Source organism: Arachis stenosperma, chromosome 10 (genome assembly GCF_014773155.1).
Source record: "Arachis stenosperma cultivar V10309 chromosome 10, arast.V10309.gnm1.PFL2, whole genome shotgun sequence".
Classification (NCBI taxonomy): domain Eukaryota; kingdom Viridiplantae; phylum Streptophyta; class Magnoliopsida; order Fabales; family Fabaceae; genus Arachis; species Arachis stenosperma.
The window spans coordinates 79,955,909-79,973,818 of record NC_080386.1 but is presented as its reverse complement, the minus strand read 5'-3'; the positions used below and the strand labels follow the sequence as shown (position 1 = coordinate 79,973,818).

The 17,910-nt window shown below is 38.8% G+C and overlaps 1 long non-coding RNA gene across 1 annotated transcript; it reads left to right on the top strand.

Annotated features, from left to right (window-relative positions):
* The first annotated feature begins 356 nt into the window (after nt 1-356).
* LOC130956361 (uncharacterized) lies at nt 357-5,237 on the top strand. Its single transcript, XR_009077084.1, has 3 exons — nt 357-1,399; nt 4,401-4,583; nt 5,058-5,237. It is a non-coding gene; the product is annotated as an uncharacterized LOC130956361 (long non-coding RNA).
* Nucleotides 5,238-17,910: the final 12,673 nt, after the last annotated feature.

The following is a 17,910-nucleotide window of genomic DNA, read 5'->3' as shown; positions in this document are numbered from 1 at the left end:
AATGTTTATGTACAATTTTTATTATGATTAATTATTTTATAAATTGAAATTAAAGTTTTGGAGATAGAAAAATAATAGAGATTTGTATGATTTAACCTAGAAAATTGATATTTGAATTTAAATTGTACTTTACAAAATATAATTAACTTGTTCATTTTATAATGTAAATTAAAAATAATTGATTTAACTTAGCAATATGTTAATAAATAATGTTCTTAGATATTTTTAACGGAGTATATTTGATTTCAAAATTACTCTACCCTCCAATTTTATCAAAATATCTATTCATATCTATCCATATTATTTTATAAAATCCCTAATTTCTAATCCTAATTCCCAAATCCCAGAAACCCTAACCCTAATTTTTCCCCTTTCCCCAGCCCTGAAGCACGCAGCCCCCACCCCCTTCCTTCCTAAACACAATACACACACAAAACAGAGAAAGAAACGTAGAGATAGAGAGGAAGAAGAGAGAGCTCAAAATCGGAGAGGAAGGGACGGCGCTACGGCTAGGGCTCGCCGCCGCCGCAGTCGCCGTCGCGCCTTGCTACCGTCGCAGTCACCGTCGCGTCTGGCTGCTGTCAGGTTCGGCGTCATCGTTCTGCCGGCATCAAGCCTGTTCTGCCGCCTGAGAAGAATTGCGAGGAGGAGAGAGCACACGTGAAGGGCAACGCCGTCACGAAACCATCGCCGCCGTCGTCATGCTCCGCTGCTGCCGCGTCTCACCAAGCAGTCACCGTCGTGCTTCCTGGTCGCCGTCGAAGAAGCTGTCGTTCGGAAGGAGGCATGGCTGTCGCTGAATAGAACACGATGGTAGTGAGAGGATGCCACCGCTGTTGACGCCGGAGCTCGACAGGGACTGCAGCGCCGTGGCCGAGCTATTGGGTTGCCGCAGCTGCTGTCGGGAAGGTCATTGGGGTTTGTCGAGGATACTGTTCTGGTTCTGAAGCAATTCATTCATGTCACTGCTCATCTTTGTCCTCTGTGTCCTCTGTTCCGCCTCTGCTTCTAGTTTCTAGAATCTGAGAAGACGCTACTGCCACTGCTGGAACTGTTGGTTTTGCTTCTCTGGCCTTGTTCTGGCTCCACTGTAAACCGTTACCGCCACTGGAGCTGCCCGAAAACCCTGTTGTTGCTACTCCGTTATTTTATTGTAAGCTATTTGTAGTTCAAATTCTATTGAACTCATTTCCATTTCCGACTTTATTGAATTTGAACTCTATTTTGTTGCCACCGTGGTTACTACTGCGAGAGTGAAGAGTGATCAGAAATAATGCTGCTGCTGTTGACCGGAGGTGCTAAACTGTTGCCGCTACTACTTTGGGATGATATGGCTGCTATTAAAGTTGTTGTTGATGAGTGCAGCATTCCCAATTTCTATGGATTTCGACTGACTGAGGTAGGGGATTTAACGTTTTTAATTTAGAATGCCTACCAAGTTATTGGATAAGTGCAAATGGTTAATAATATTTAAGAATTTCTTAATCAACATGAATGTCCTGAAATGCTTTTGAAATTAGTTAGTCGTTGTGAATATTCTGAGCTGTGATTGAACTTAGATGCTGTTGTGAATAATTATTAATTTAGTGTAATTTATTAAACTGAAATATGCCCAGTTAATTATTGAACAGCTGTTGAATAGATAATTGATTAATTTAGTTTGGATTGCTGCTGCGAATGTAATTGGTTTTGTTGTTATGAGAGACTAATTGATAGAAATAAGCTTAGTTTGAGATTGTGAAATTTGGATTATTGAACTCAGGTTAAGGCTGTGAATGTCTTTGGGCTTCGTTGTGAGTGTTTGAAGTTGTAATTGATATTGTTTCCTCTGATATGGATGGAATTGTTGAAAAGTTCTGACTCTACGTGATTATACTGAATTAGTTGAGTTGTGTGCCTGAAATTATGATTGGAAATGATTGAGATTTTTGATTGGAACTTTGGTTGAATTTGTTGATTTTGTGAGATTGAATTATAAATTGTTTGATGAGAGATTATTGTGATTTTGGTATTTTGATGGGTCAAATTGAAACTATTGCTGTTGAGTTGGTTTATTGTAATGGGTTTAGTTAGTGATTAATTGAAGTTGGGCTTAAGGAATAATTGGAAGATTGAATCTTAAAATGTTGAACTAGCTGCTGAAAATCTGATTTTGAGATTAAAAGATGACTTTGGAAGTGAATCAGTTATTCAACGATAATCGAAGTGATATGAGAGTAAAGGCTGAGTAAACTATAATAAAAGTTGTTGTTAGGATCCAATTTTGAGAAGTTTGAACTAACTATAGAACTAGTTATGATTTTTCAAAGTTAAAATGTAAAACTTGATTTTTTGCATTACTTTTAAATGAAGCCGGAGACTTTGAAAATCTAAAACTAATTCTGTAATGATCGGAATTGCGTGGAACCAAGTCTGGATTAAGCTTTGAAATATAGGAAGCTGGATTGGTGAATTTGAGGCTTTTTCATTAAGTTTATGATTTATGGTGAATTTTTGAGTTATGAATGTCAAATCTGGTTTTCTGCAGAACGCTGAACACAGCAGCAACTTGCTTCCTCTATTAGAAATTCTCCAGTTTGAATTTTGAAATGGAACCAATTTTAAATGAAATTTTGGTCCTAATACTTTAATTTCATAAAAATTTAGAATTGTTAGAGTTGTGGTTTTAAAGATTTGGATTTTCAAAGAAAGATGTATTATGCAGTAAAAGTCAGGTTTTGTTTTCTAAGTCAGTAACTTTGAGGCTTTATAATTTTTAAATCTGGATTGATATTGAGATGCAACCAATTGGAGGTGAAAGTTGAGTATGTTTAGTATATATGATTCAAATTTCAGGGTTTTCCATGTTTTAATAAGTGAGTTATGGAACTTGGAAGAGGTTGTGTTCAATGATTTGTAAAACAGAATTCTGCAGAAAATTACCTAACTTCCAAGCTACGTAACTCCTTCATTAAAAATGGTATGACCCTGGAACCAATTGAGAAAGAAATTTGGATGAGTTATGTTTAACCACATTAATTTTGAAAGTAGTTGGATTTAATTTGGATTTTATATGAAATTTCGAATGTTGTATGCTGCTGCTGTTTTCTGGTTTTAAAACACTGCAGAGCAGTCACGGTTTTGCTTATATTCCTGAAGCTAGAGTCAGCGAAAAATTATGAATTTTGATTTAATAGAAAGCTTAATTCGAGACGGTCGCATGGATATAAAGTTTGCGTGATTCCGAATTCATTTGATATTTTAAAAACAAAATGGAAATCAGGCTGCCAAGTTGTGTTGGCAATTATTTTGGAGATGGAATTTAAGAAATAGATTTTCTATACTATTATCAAATGTTGTTGAGAATATATATTATTGTGGCAACTGCTGAAAAAGGGCTGTGATTTGTTGAGAAAGAGGGAACCCGTAAGGGTGGCTAAGCCCGAGTTTTAGGGGAGGTGTTGCCGGAATTTTGTAAAATCTGAGGTTTTACTTGAAAAAGTTATTTTAGAAGGTTTGAATTTAGAAAGTTATGTTATTTAAGTTTTATCTATTGATTAAAGTATTATGTATGGGCTGAATTTATTATGAAAACAATTTTATTTAGGTAAGAAAAGAATTATACTATTTTGAATTTGAATTACTAAGGTTTATGTTCAAGTTTGAATTATTTATAAAAGAAGTTATGTTTTGAGATTTATTCAATATAAAGGGAGTTATGCCTGGGGTTGGAAATAAAGGATTACTTTTTAGAAGTTTAATGATTATATAATATTTGAACTTGAATGATAAAGAGAGATGATTTTTGAGTCCTTGGGAGTTAGTAAACTTGAAAAAGAGTTTTATTTAGTTACTTTTAGTAAGAGGGTGATGTTTTGGAAATTATTTAGCGAATCTAAAATAAATGATTTTCTTGAGTCTTTTGAAAGAAAATTAAACTAGAAAGTGGTTTTAAAATTGGTTTGAGTTAAGAGGTTGTAAAAGTGGAAGTCATAAGGTTTGTACAACATGATTGAATAAAGAAATGATTGAATAAAGAAAGAGAGAGATATTGTGTAAGAATATGTAACTAGAAATGAATAATGAGAATGATAACTTATGATGATAATTACACTGATTCTTTTGAGGAAAAATATTCAGTTTATGAAATTATTGGCAAGGGCGTGGGTTTTGTCCCGCTTGCGTATTTATGATTATAAAAGAGAATAAAAAGCAGAGGACCTGTTGAAAGGTCATTTGTTGCATTATGGCAACTCCTGAGATATTTGTGTGATGATCTGCTGCGTGAGGGCAGTCAGATAGATGGTGGTGCGACCACTGAGAACGCTTTCCTGCGGTACAGATCCATATTTTAATTCTGTAAGGCAGAGGGGTTATTTCCTGCTATAGAAGTACCGTGACCACCTGTTCCATTTCTGTAGTGGCAGAGGGGTTATTTCCTGTATACAGAAGGTGTGTCGGCATACAACCCTGTAATGGCAGATGTGTTATTTCGTGCGTGCAGTGGACCCTGTGGTGGCAGAGGGGTTATTTCTTGTACACAGGGGTATAGCCAATAGGAAAGCCTTATCCAGACAGAGGTTGCTGGATAACGTCGGGAGCAGGTTAGTAACCGACAGATGAGCTCATTACCTGCACTAGGGCTAGACATGCATCATCCTTGTGTGTGCATTTGCATTTGATTGAGTTTGCTCGTTGTACTTCCCTGTGATTGTGCTGTTTGCCTTGCTGTGACTTGTTTGTGTGTTGAATTGAATCTTTTGTTAGTGCTATTAGTTGGTGAATGTATGATGATGATTAAGAATTGACGTTGTGATTGAAAATTAATTATGTGGTTGAAAAATGTTTAAAGTGACCAGTTTTATATTTTGGAATTTGTTTTGAGCTTAGATTTTTGAAAGAGGTAAATAATTAGTTAAAGTAAAACCAAGAATAGTATTTTCAAAAAGGTTTGACAAAAATATAGTTTCCTTGAGTATATTAATTATTTGCATTCTATTTCATTACTTTTACGGCATTCCCATTCCCTACTGAGAACGTGTGGTTTGTTCTCACCCCAAAATCTTCCACCATTTCAGTGGCACAGGTTCGAAGATTCCGTTTGAAGCTGCAGGCGATTATAGATCTTATTTATGAGTTAAGTTTATGACTTGAGTTATCTTCATAGAATTTCCCTCGCCCTTGTTACTTTGGTTTTTATTTTATGCAGAGGGATAGGATTTGTATGTGAGTTTTATTTGAAATCTTTTGTATGACAGATATTATCATTAATAATTATGTGATTATTATTACTTGGTGATGTTTGTTATATGATTTTAATTATCAAAAACAATTTTCTAGTATTTTTACTAAAACTGGATCGCAATATCGAACTAGAGGCTCAATAGTAAATAGTTAATAAAGGAAAGCAGGTTGGTAACGCCTTACTTTCGGTACGATCATGACGTTCTGGAAGTTGGGTCGTTACAAAAAGCAGAACTTTTTGTCCTGGCTCAAAGATTCTGGATGACAACTTCTTGTCATGCCATTTCTTTGCCTTTTTCTTATAGATTTTTGCATTTTCAAAGGCATTGAGTCTAAATTCATATAGTTCATTGGTGCACGAAATTGGAAATCACAATTCTTGTCACAACTTCGCACAACTAACCAGCAAGTGCACTGGGTCATCCAAGTAATACCTTACGTGAGTAAGGGTCGATCCGATGGAGATTATTGATTTGAAGCAAGCTATGTTTATTTTATTATTCTTAGTTAGGATATCAATAAAAATTATCAGTTGGAATTATTAGAAAAATAAAAGAGTGTGAAATAATTACTTGTTATGCAGTAATGGAGAATATGTTGGAGTCTTAGAGATGCTTTGTCTGATTTATTCCTGTAATGTAATATTCCATCCATGGAAAAGTGCAAAGTTCCCTCCATGGCAAGCTGTATGTAGGGTGTTACCGTTGTCGATGGCTACTTCTCATCCTCTCAGTGAAAATGGTCCAAATGCTCTGTCACAGCACGGCTAATCATCTGTCGGTCCTCAATGAGGTTGGAATAGAATCTAATGATTCTTTTGCGTCTGTCACTAACGCCCAGCATTCAGAAGTTTGAAGCTCGTCACAGTCATTCAATCCCGGAATCCTACTCGAAATACTACGGACAAGGTTTAGACTTTTCGGATTCTCATGAATACCGCCATCAATCTAGCTTATACCACGAAGATTCTGATTAAAAAATCTAAGAGAAGCTCATTCAATCTGATGTAGAACGGAGGTGGTTGTCAGACACACGTTCATGGATTGAGGAAGGTGATGAGTGTCACGGATCATCACCTTCTTCATAATTAAGCGCGAATGAACATCTTAGATAGGAACACACACGTTTGAATGGAGAAATAGAAACAATTGCATTAATTCATCGAGATGCTGCAGAGCTCCTCACCCCCCAACAATGGAGTTTAGAGACTCATGCTGCCAAAAGGTACAAATTTCAGATCTAAAATGTCATCAGGTGCAAAGTAAATCTCTAAAAGTTGTTTAAATAGTAAACTAGTAACCTAGGTTTACAGAAAATGAGTAAACTATGATAGATAGTGCAGAAATCCACTTCTGGGGCCCACTTGGTGTGTGCTGGGTTTGAGACTTAAGCTTTTCACGTGCCTGGGGCTGTTTTGGGCGTTCAACGCCAGGTTGTAACCTGTTTCTGGCGTTGAACTCCAGCTTGTAACCTGTTTCTGGCGCTGGACGCTAGACAGCAGCATGATACTGGCGTTGAACGCCAGTTTACCTCGTCTATCTCCGCGCAAAGTATGGACTATTATATATTGATGGAAAGCTCTGGATGTCTACTTTCCAACGCTGTTGAGAGCGCGCCAATTGGATTTCTGTAGCTCCAGAAAATCTATTTCGAGTGCAGGGAGGTCAGAATCCATCAGCATCAGCAGTTCTTTTTCAGCCTAACTCAGATTTTTGCTCAGCTCCCTCAATTTCAGCTAGAAAATACCTGAAATCACAGAAAAATACACAAACTCGTAGTAAAGTCCAGAAATATGATTTTTGCCTAAAAACTAATAATATTCTACTAAAAACTAATTAAAACATGCTAAAATCTACATGAAATTACCCCTAAAAAGCGTATAAAATATCCGCTCATCACAACACCAAACTTAAACTGTTGCTTGTCCCCAAGCAACTAGATGAATAAAATAGGATAAAAAGAATTTAAGGAGTAATAAAATCTCCGAGTTTTAAGTGAAGCTCAAATTCTAATTTAGATGAGCGGGGTTAGTAGCTTTTTGTTTCTGAACAGTTTTGGCATCTCTCTTTATCCTTTGAAATTCAGAATGATAGGCATCCATAGGAACTCAGAATTCAGATAGTATTATTGATTCTCCTATTGTAGTATGTTGATTCTTGAACACAGTTACTTTATGAGTCTTGGCCGTGGCCCTAAGCACTTTGTTTTCCAGTATTACCACCAGATACATAAATGCCACAGACACATGACTGGGTGAACCTTTTCAGATTGTGACTCAGCTTTGCTAAAGTCCCCAGTTAGAGGTGTCCAGAGCTCTTAAGCACACTCTTTTTGCTTTGGATCACGACTTTAACCACTCAGTCTCAAGCTTTTTACTTGGACCTGCATGCCACAAGCACATGGTTAGGGACAGCTTGATTTAGCCGCTTAGGCCTGAATTTACTTCCTTGGGCCCTCCTATCCATTTATGCTCAAAGCCTTGGATCCTTTTTACCCTTGCCTTTTGGTTTTAAGGGCTATTGGCTTTTTCTACTTACTTTTTCTTTCTCTCTTTTTTCTCTTTTTTTTACTGCTTTTTCTAGCTTCAAGAATCAATTTCATGATTTTTCAGATTATCAATAACATTTCTCTTGTTCATCATTCTTTCAAGAGCCAACAATTTTAACATTCATAAAATTCAATATAAAAAATATGCACTATTCAAGCATTCATTCAGAAGACAAAAAGTATTGCCACCACATATAAATAATTAGAATTTTCCTTATTAAGAACTCGAAAAAATTAAATTGCCTCTTTATTCTACAAATCTACTATTTTATTCATGTTTGATGATGATGAGAAAAATAAATTATAACTTAATTGGAAATAAAACCAAAATAGACATGCTAATTACTACTACTCCTATATAACTTCTCAGGTAAATTTCTATAATAATACTATCACAGAGTTAAAGCTTAAAATTAGAACTTAACAACCTGTATTTTGGGAAGTAGATGTTCCTCTAGTCTGTGGGGTGCTTGGTCCTTCAAGGAATAGCTTCTGACGCTTTAGTTCCTTCAGTTCACATCCTTGCTCTTCCTGTTCCCTTAGGTGCCATGATCTTGATGAGTTTTAGCTCAGTGATCATGACAAATCACACCAAACTTAGAGGTTTGCTTGTCCTCAAGCAAAAGAAAGGAAAGGAGGGGAATAGAGGGAGAGGCAATTTCGAAATCCAAAAGATATGATTAGTTGAAAAAGATTTGGATTGGAAAAAGATTTGTGTTTATGAATTAAGATACATTTTTGACATTTTTGAAAAAGGAATTTTAGAAATTAGTGTTTTTAGAAATTAGGATTAAAATTTTTTTGGAATTGAAGGATGATATTTTAAAACATGTTTATGCAAGAAATTATGAATTGAAACATAAAAATTAGAAAATTTGTGAAGAAAAACGAATTTTACCTCCTCCCCACCATTCTGGCGTTAAACGCCCAAATGCTGCTTGTTTTGGGCGTTTAACGCCCAATTGCTGCTTCTCCTGGGCGTTCAACGCCCAACTGTTGCTTCTTTCTGGCGTTGAACGCCAGGAAGTCCTTTGTCACTGGGCGTTTTTCTAAACGCCCAGGACGCTGTCAATCTGGCGTTAAACGCCCAGAATGTGCTTCTTTCTGGCGTTCAACGCCCAGAAGATGCTCCTTTCTGGCGTTTAACGCCTAGATGGCTACCCTTACTGGCGTTGAACGCCTAGTGGGTGCTTCTTTTGGGCGTTCAACGCCCAAAATGTTTCTTACTGGCTTTTTCACACCAGTGAGCTTCCAAATCCCCTTGTAACTCTGTGAATCCAATCAATTGCTATTTTACCTTTTGAAGACACTTTGACATATACCTGTAAAAATTAAGTAGCAAAAACAAATAAAATTAAATTTTGTGAATGGCTGGGTTGCCTCCCAGCAAGCGCTTCTTTATTGTCCTTAGCTGGACAGTGAGCTCTCATGGAGTCTCACAGATAATCAGAGCAAGGTTGGGACCTCCCAACATCAAACTTAGAGTTTGAATGTGGGGGTTCAACACCAAACTTAGAGTTTGGTTGTGGCCTCCCAACACCAAACTTAGAGTTGGACTGTGGGGGCTTTGGTTGACTCTGCAGTGAGAGAAGCTTTTCATGCTTCCTCTCCATGGTTAAAAAGGAGAACCTTGTGTCTTATAGTTTGCAATGTCTGCAAACCACAGAGCTTCCTGAACAGCAAACAATTGCTCATCCGGAAAGGTTTTAGAGATCTCAGTAGGAGGGAGGGATGCTCCTTGATGCACGAAATTGTGATCACTACTTTTCACAACTCAAATAATCCCTAGTAATGGCCCCAAAGACTTGGTGCTCAATACCATGGCATAAACACAACTTCGCACAACTAACCAGCAAGTGCACTGGGTCGTCCAAGTAATAAACCTTACGCGAGTAAGGGTCGATCCCACGGAGATTGTTGGTATGAAGCAAGCTATGGTCACCTTGTAAATCTTAGTCAGGCAAACTCAAATGGTTATGGATGATATATGAATAAAACATAAAGATAAGGATAGAGATACTTATGCAATTCATTGGTGAGAATTTCAGATAAGCGAATGGAGATGCTTTGTCCCTTCCGTCTCTCTGCTTTCCTACTGTCTTCATCCAATCCTTCTTACTCCTTTCCATGGCAAGCTGTATGCAAGGGTTTCACCGTTGTCAGTGGCTACCTCCCATCCTCTCAGTGGAAATGTTCAACGCACCCTGTCACGGCACGGCTATCCAGTTGTCGGTTCTCGATCATGTCAGAATAGAATCCAGTGATTCTTTTGCGTCTGTCACTAACGTCCCACAATCGCGAGTTTGAAGCTCGTCACAATCATTCAATCATTGAATCCTACTCAAAATACCACAGACAAGGTTTAGACCTTCCGGATTCTCTTAAATGCCGCCATCAATTCTAGCTTATACCACGAAGATTCCGGTTAAAGAACCCAAGAGATAAACATTAGAGCCTTGTTTGCTTGTAGAACAGAAGTGGTTGTCAGTCACTTGTTCATAAGTGAGAATGATGATGAGCGTCACATAATCATCACATTCATCATGTTCTTGGGCACGAATGAATATCTTGGAATAAGAACAAGCTGAATTGAATAGAAGAACAATAGTAATTGCATTAATACTCGAGGTACATCAGAGCTCCACACCTTAATCTATGGTGTGTAGAAACTCCACCGTTGAAAATACATAAGAACAAGGTTTAGGCATGGCCGTGAGGCCAGCCCCCAGTGATCAAAAGATTCAAAGATCTCAAGATGATCTAAGATCCAAAGATGAAAAATACAATAGTAAAAGGTCTTATTTATAGGGAACTAGTAGCTTAAGAATTACAAAGGTGAGTAAAAGACATAAAAATCCACTTCCGGGCCCACTTGGTGTGTGCTTGGGCTGAGCAATGAAGCATTTTCGTGTAGAGACTCTTCTTGGAGTTAAACGCCAGCTTTTGTGCCAGTTTGGGCGTTTAACTCCCACTTTGGTGCCAGTTCCGGCGTTTAACGCTGGGAATTCTGAAGGTGACTTTGAACGCCGGTTTGGGCCATCAAATCTTGGGCAAAGTATGGACTATCATATATTGCTGGAAAGCCCAGGATGTCTACTTTCCAACGCCGTTGAGAGCGCGCCAATTGGGCTTCTGTAGCTCCAGAAAATCCACTTCGAGTGCAGGGAGGTCAGAATCCAACAGCATCTGCAGTCCTTTTCAGTCTCTGAATCAGATTTTTGCTCAGGTCCCTCAATTTCAGCCAGAAAATACCTGAAATCACAGAAAAACACACAAACTCATAGTAAAGTCCAGAAAAGTGAATTTTAACTAAAAACTAATAAAAATATACTAAAAACTAACTAAATCCTACTAAAAACATACTAAAAACAATGCCAAAAAGCGTACAAATTATCCGCTCATCACAACACCAAACTTAAATTGTTGCTTGTCCCCAAGCAACTGAAAATCAAATAGGATAAAAAGAAGAGAATATACTATGGACTCCAAATTATCAATGAAACTTAGCTCCAAATTAGATGAGCGGGACTAGTAGCTTTTTGCCTCCGAACAGTTTTGGCATCTCACTTTATCCTTTGAAATTCAGAATGATTGGCTTCTTTAGGAACTTAGAATCCAGATAGTGTTATTGATTATCCTAGTTAAGTATGATGATTCTTGAACACAGCTACTTTATGAGTCTTGGCCGTGGCCCAAAGCACTCTGTCTTCCAGTATTACCACCGGATACATACATGCCACAGACACATAATTGGGTGAACCTTTTTCAGATTGTGACTCAGCTTTGCTAGAGTCCCTAATTAGAGGTGTCCAGGGTTCTTAAGCACACTCTTCTTGCCTTGGATCACAACTTTATTTCTTTTTTTTCCTTTTTTTTTCTCTTTCTCCTTTTTTCGTTTTTTTCTTTTTTCTTTTTTCTTTTTTTTTTGTATTCACTGCTTTTTCTTGCTTCAAGAATCATTTTTTTATGATTTTTCAGATCCTCAGTAACATGTCTCCTTTTTCATCATTCTTTCAAGAGCCAACAATTTTAACATTCATGAACAACAAATTCAAAAGACATATGCACTGTTCAAGCATACATTCAGAAAATAAAAAGTATTGTCACCACATCAAAATAATTAAGCTAGTTTTAAGGATGAATTCGAAATCATGTACTTCTTGTTCTTTTGTGATTAAAACATTTTTCATTTAAGAAAGGTGATGGATTCATAGGACATTCATAACTTTAAGGCATAGACACTAAGACACTAATGATCATAAGACACAAACATGGATAAACATAAGCATGAAATTCGAAAAACAGAAAAATAAAGAACAAGGAGATTAAAGAACGGGTCCACCTCAGTGATGGCGGCTTGTTCTTCCTCTTGAAGGTCTTATGGAGTGCTTGAGCTCCTCAATGTCTCTTCCTTGTCTTTGTTGCTCCTCTCTCATGATTCTTTGATCTTCTCTAATTTCATGGAGGAGAATGGAGTGTTCTTGGTGCTCCACCCTTAGTTGTCCCATGTTGGAACTCAATTCTCCTAGGGAGGTGTTGATTTGCTCCCAATAGTTTTGTGGAGGAAGGTGCATCCCTTGAGGTATCTCCGGGATTTCATGATGAGTGGGGTCTCTTGTTTGCTCCATCCTTTTCTTAGTGATGGGCTTGTCCTCATCAATGAGAATGTCTCCTTCTATGTCAACTCCAACTGAATAACAGAGGTGACAAATGAGATGAGGAAAGGCTAACCTTGCCAAGGTAGAGGACTTATCCGCCACCTTATAGAGTTCTTGGGCTATAACCTCATGAACTTCTACTTCCTCTCCAATCATGATGCTATGAATCATGATGGCCCGGTCTATAGTAATTTCAGACCGGTTGCTAGTGGGAATGATTGAGCGTTTGATCAAAGTTGACCCTTCTAGTGTAAGGATGTTCATCTCCTTGCATCATGGGCAAGTTGAATGCCAACCTTACATTTTCCGGACTAAAATCTAAGTATTTCCCCCGAACCATTGTAAGCCAATTCTTTGGATCCGGGTTCACACTTTGATCATGGTTCTTGGTGATCCACGCATTGGCATAGAACTCTTGAACCATTAAGATTCCGACTTGTTGAATGGGGTTGATAAGAACTTCCCAACCTCTTCTTCGAATCTCATGTCGGATCTTCGGATATTCACTCTTTTTGAGTTTGAAAGGGACCTCGGGGATCACCTTCTTCAAGGCCACAACTTCATAGAAGTGGTCTTGATGCACCATTGAGATGAATCTCTCCATCTCCCATGACTCGGAGGTGGAAGCTTTTGCCTTCCCTTTCCTCTTTCTAGAGGTTTCTCCGGCTTTAGATGCCATAAATGGTTATGGAAAAACAAAAAGCAATGCTTTTACCACACCAAACATAAAAGGTTTGCTCGTCCTCGATCAAAAGAAGAAAGAAGAGAGTAGAAGAAGAAGAAATAGAGGAGAGGGAGATGGCTTTGTGGTTCAGTCAAAAGGGGGAGAAGTAGTGTTTAGAGTGTGTGAAAATGAAGGAGTGAAGATGGGTTTATATAGGGGTGGAAGGGAGGGGTAGGGTTCGGCCATTATGGGTGGGCTTGGGAGGGAAAGTGGTTCGAATTTGAATGGTGAGGTAAGTGGGGTTTTATGAAGGATGGATGTGAGTGGTAAAGAAGAGAGAGGGTGGTGGGGTAGGTGGGGATCCTGTGGGGTCCACAGATCTTGAGGTGTCAAGGAAAATTCAACCCTGCACCAAGTGGCGTGCAAAAATGCACCCTTTGCCAATTCTGGCGTTAAACGCCGGGCTGGTGCCCATTTCTGGCGTTTAACGCCAGCTTCTTGCCCCTTCCTGGCGTTTAACGCCAGTCTGGTGCCCCTTTCTGGCGTTAAACGCCCATTTGCTAGCTTCACTGGCGTTTAAACGCCAGCAAAGTCTCCTCCAGGGTGTGCTATTTTTCTTTCTGTTTTTCATTATGTTTTTGCTTTTTCAACTGATTTTGTGACTTCTCATGATCATCAACCTACAGAAAACATAAAATAGCAAAGAAAAAATAGATAAAATATAACATTGGGTTGCCTCCCAACAAGCGCTTCTTTAATGTCAGTAGCTTGACAGTGGGCTCTCATGGAGCCTCACAGATACTCAGAGCAATGTTGGAACCTCCCAACACCAAACTTAGAGTTTGAATGTGGGGGTTCAACACCAAACTTAGAATTTGGTTGTGGCCTCCCAACACCAAACTTAAAGTTTGACTGTGGGGGCTCTGTTTGACTCTGTTTTGAGAGAAGCTCTTCATGCTTCTTCTCCATGGTGACAGAGGGATATCCTTGAGCCTTAAACACAAAGGATTCTTCATTCACTTGAATGATCAATTCTCCTCTGTCCACATCAATCACAGCCTTTGCTGTGGCTAGGAAGGGTCTGCCAAGGATGATGGATTCATCCATGCACTTCCCAGTCTCTAAGACTATAAAATCAGCAGGGATGTAATGGTCTTCAACCTTTACCAAAACATCCTCTACAAGTCCATAAGCTTGTTTTCTTGAATTGTCTGCCATCTCTAGTGAAATTTTTGCAGCTTGTACCTCAAAGATCCCTAACTTCTCCATGACAGAGAGAGGCATGAGGTTCACACTTGACCCTAGGTCACATAGAGCCTTCTTGAAGGTCATGGTGCCTATGGTACAAGGTATTGAAAACTTCCCAGGATCCTGTCTCTTTTGGGGTAATCTCTGCCTAGACAAGTCATCCAGTTCTTTGGTGAGCAAAGGGGGTTCATCCTCCCAAGTCTCATTGCCAAATAACTTGTCATTTAGCTTCATGATTGCTCCAAGGTATTTAACAACTTGTTCTTCAGTGACATACTCATCCTCTTCAGAGGAAGAATACTCATCAGAGCTCTTGAATGGCAGAAGTAAGTCCAATGGAATCTTTATGGTTTCATTTTGAGCCTCAGATTCCCATAGTTCCTCATTAGGAAACTCATTGGAGGCCAGTGGACGTCCATTGAGGTCTTCTTCAGTGGCGTTCACTGCCTCTTCCTCCTCTCCAAATTCGGCCATGTTGATGGCCTTGCACTCTCCTTTTGGATTTTCTTCTGTATTGCTTGGAAGAGTACTAGGAGGAAGTTCAGTAATTTTCTTGCTCAGCTGTCCCACTTGTGCCTCCAAATTCCTAATAGAGGACCTTGTTTCAGTCATGAAACTTTGAGTGGTTTTGATTAGATCAGAGACCATGGTTGCTAAGTCAGAGTGGTTCTGCTTAGAATTCTCTGTCTGTTGCTGAGAAGATGATGGAAAAGGCTTGCCATTGCTAAACCTGTTTCTTCCACCATTATTGTTGTTGAAACCTTGTTGAGGTCTCTGTTGATCCTTCCATGAGAAATTTGGATGATTTCTCCATGAAGAATTATAGGTGTTCCCATAGGGTTCTCCCATGTAATTCACCTCTTCCATTGAAGGGTTCTCAGGATCATAGGCTTCTTCTTCAGATGAAGCATCCTTAGTACTGCTTGGTGCATTTTGCATTCCAGACAGACTTTGAGAGATCAAATTGACTTGTTGGGTCAATATTTTGTTCTGAGCCAGTATGGCATTCAGAGTATCAATCTCAAGAACTCCTTTCTTCTGATTTGTCCCATTGTTCACAGGATTCCTTTCAGAAGTATACATGAATTGGTTATTTGCAACCATTTCAATTAGTTCTTGAGCTTCTGTAGGCGTCTTCTTCAGATGAAGAGATCCTCCAGCAGAGCTATCCAAAGACATCTTGGACAGTTGGTGGACGAAATTGTGATTCTTGATTAGTGGCTCCTTGGCATGTGCCAAAAAGTTAAACTAACCCAACTAACTGATTATTTTCTTTTCACAATTCCGTTCAACTAACTAGCAAGTGCACTGGGTCGTCCAAGTAATACCTTACGTGAGTAAGGGTCGATCCCACGGAGATTATTGGCTTGAAGCAATCAATATTTATTTTATTTGTCTTAGTCAGGATGTCAAAGAAAATTGTTTGGATTACTTGAACAATAGAGTTATTTGTTTATAAAGGATGCAGTACTGGGGAATAATAGCGTTACTTGTTGTGCAGTAGTGAGAAACATGTTGGAGTTTTGGAGATGCTTTGTCCTTTGAATTTCTACTTTTCCTTGAGATCCTCTTCCCACACGCAAGGTCCTTCCATGGCAAGCTCTATGTAGGGTGTCACCGTTGTCAATGGCTACCTCCCATCCTCTCAGTGAAAACGTTCCTATGCTCTGTCACAGCACGGCTAATCATCTGTCGGTTCTCAATCAGGCGGAATAGAATCCATGATTCTTTTGCGTCTGTCACTAACGCCCAGCCCTCAGGAGTTTGAAGCACGTCACAGTCATTCAATCCCAGAATCCTACTCGGAATACCACAGACAAGGTTTAGACTTTCCGGATTCTCATGAATGCCGCCATCAATCCGGCTTATACCACGAAGATTCTGATTGGGGAATCTAAGAGACATTCATTCAATCTGATGTAGAACGGAGGTGGTTGTCAGGCACACATTCATGGATTGAGGAAGGTGATGAGTGTCACGGATCATCACCTTCTTCACAATTAAGCGCGAATAAACATCTTAGATAAGAACAAGCGTGTTTGAATGGAAAACAAAGGAATTGTATTAAATCATTGAGACGCTGCAGAGCTCCTCACCCCCAACAATGGAGTTTAGAGACTCATGCCGTCAAAAGTATGTAATTCAGATCTAAAAAATGTCATGAGGTACAAGAAGTGTCTGTAAAAGTTGTTTAAATAGTAAACTAGTACCCTAGGTTTACAGAAAATGAATAAACTAAGATAATGGGTGCAGAAATCCACTTCTGGGGCCCACTTGGTGTGTGCTGGGGCTGAGAATAAAGCTTTCCACGTGTAGAGGCCTTTCTTGGCGTCAAACTTCAGGTTATGACGTGTTTTGGGCGTTCAACTCCGGATCATGACGTTTTTCTGGCGTTTAACTCCAGACAGCAGCATGAACTTGGCGTTTAACGCCAAGTTACGTCGTCTATCCTTGCGCAAAGTATGGACTATTATATATTGCTGGAAAGCCATGGATGTCTACTTTCCAACGCCGTTGAGAGCGCGCCAATTGGACTCCTGTAGCTCCAGAAAATCCATTTCGAGTGCAGGGAGGTCAGGATCCAACAGCATCAGCAGTCCTTTTTCAGCCTAAGTCAGATTTTTGCTCAGCTCCCTCAATTTCAGCCAGAAAATACCTGAAATCACAGAAAAATACACACACTCATAGTAAAGTCCAGAAATATGATTTTTGCTTAAAAACTAATAATATTTAACTAAAAACTAATTAAAACATGCTAAAATCTACATGAAATTACCCCCAAAAAGCGTACAAAATATCCGCTCATCACAACACCAAACTTAAACTGTTGCTTGTCCTCAAGCAACTAGATGAATAAAATAGGTTCTAACAGATATTAAGAAGTAATAATATTTTAGAGTTTTAAATGAGGCTCAGATTTATTAGATGAGCGGGGCTTGTAGCTTTTTGTCTCTGAACAGTTTTGGCATCCCCCTGTATCTTTAAATTTTCAGAATAATTGGCATCCTTAGGAACTCAGAATTCAGATAGTATTATTGACTCTCCTAGTGTAGTATGTTGATTCTTGAACACAGTTATTTTATGAGTCTTGGCTGTGGCCCAAAGCACTTTGTTTTCCAGTATTACCACCGGATACATAAATGCCACAGACACATAACTGGGTGAACCTTTTCAGATTGTGACTCAGCTTTGCTAGAGTCCCCAGTCAGTGGTGTCCAGAGCTCTTAAGCACACTCTTTTGCTTTGGATCACGACTTTAACCACTCAGTCTCAAGCTTTTCACTTGGACCTTCATGACACAAGCACATGGTTAGGGACAGCTTGATTTAGCCGCTTAGGCCTGGATTTTATTTCCTTGGGCCCTCCTATCCATATATACTCAAAGCCTTGGATCCTTTTTACCCTTGCCTTTTGGTTTTAAGGGCTGCTTGGCTTTTATTCCTTTTGATTGTAATTTTTTTTTTGACTGCTTTTTCTTGCTTCAAGAATCAATTTCATGATTTTTCAGATCATCAATAATATTTTTCGTGTTCCTCATTTTTTCAGGAGCCAATATGCATCAAATTCAAA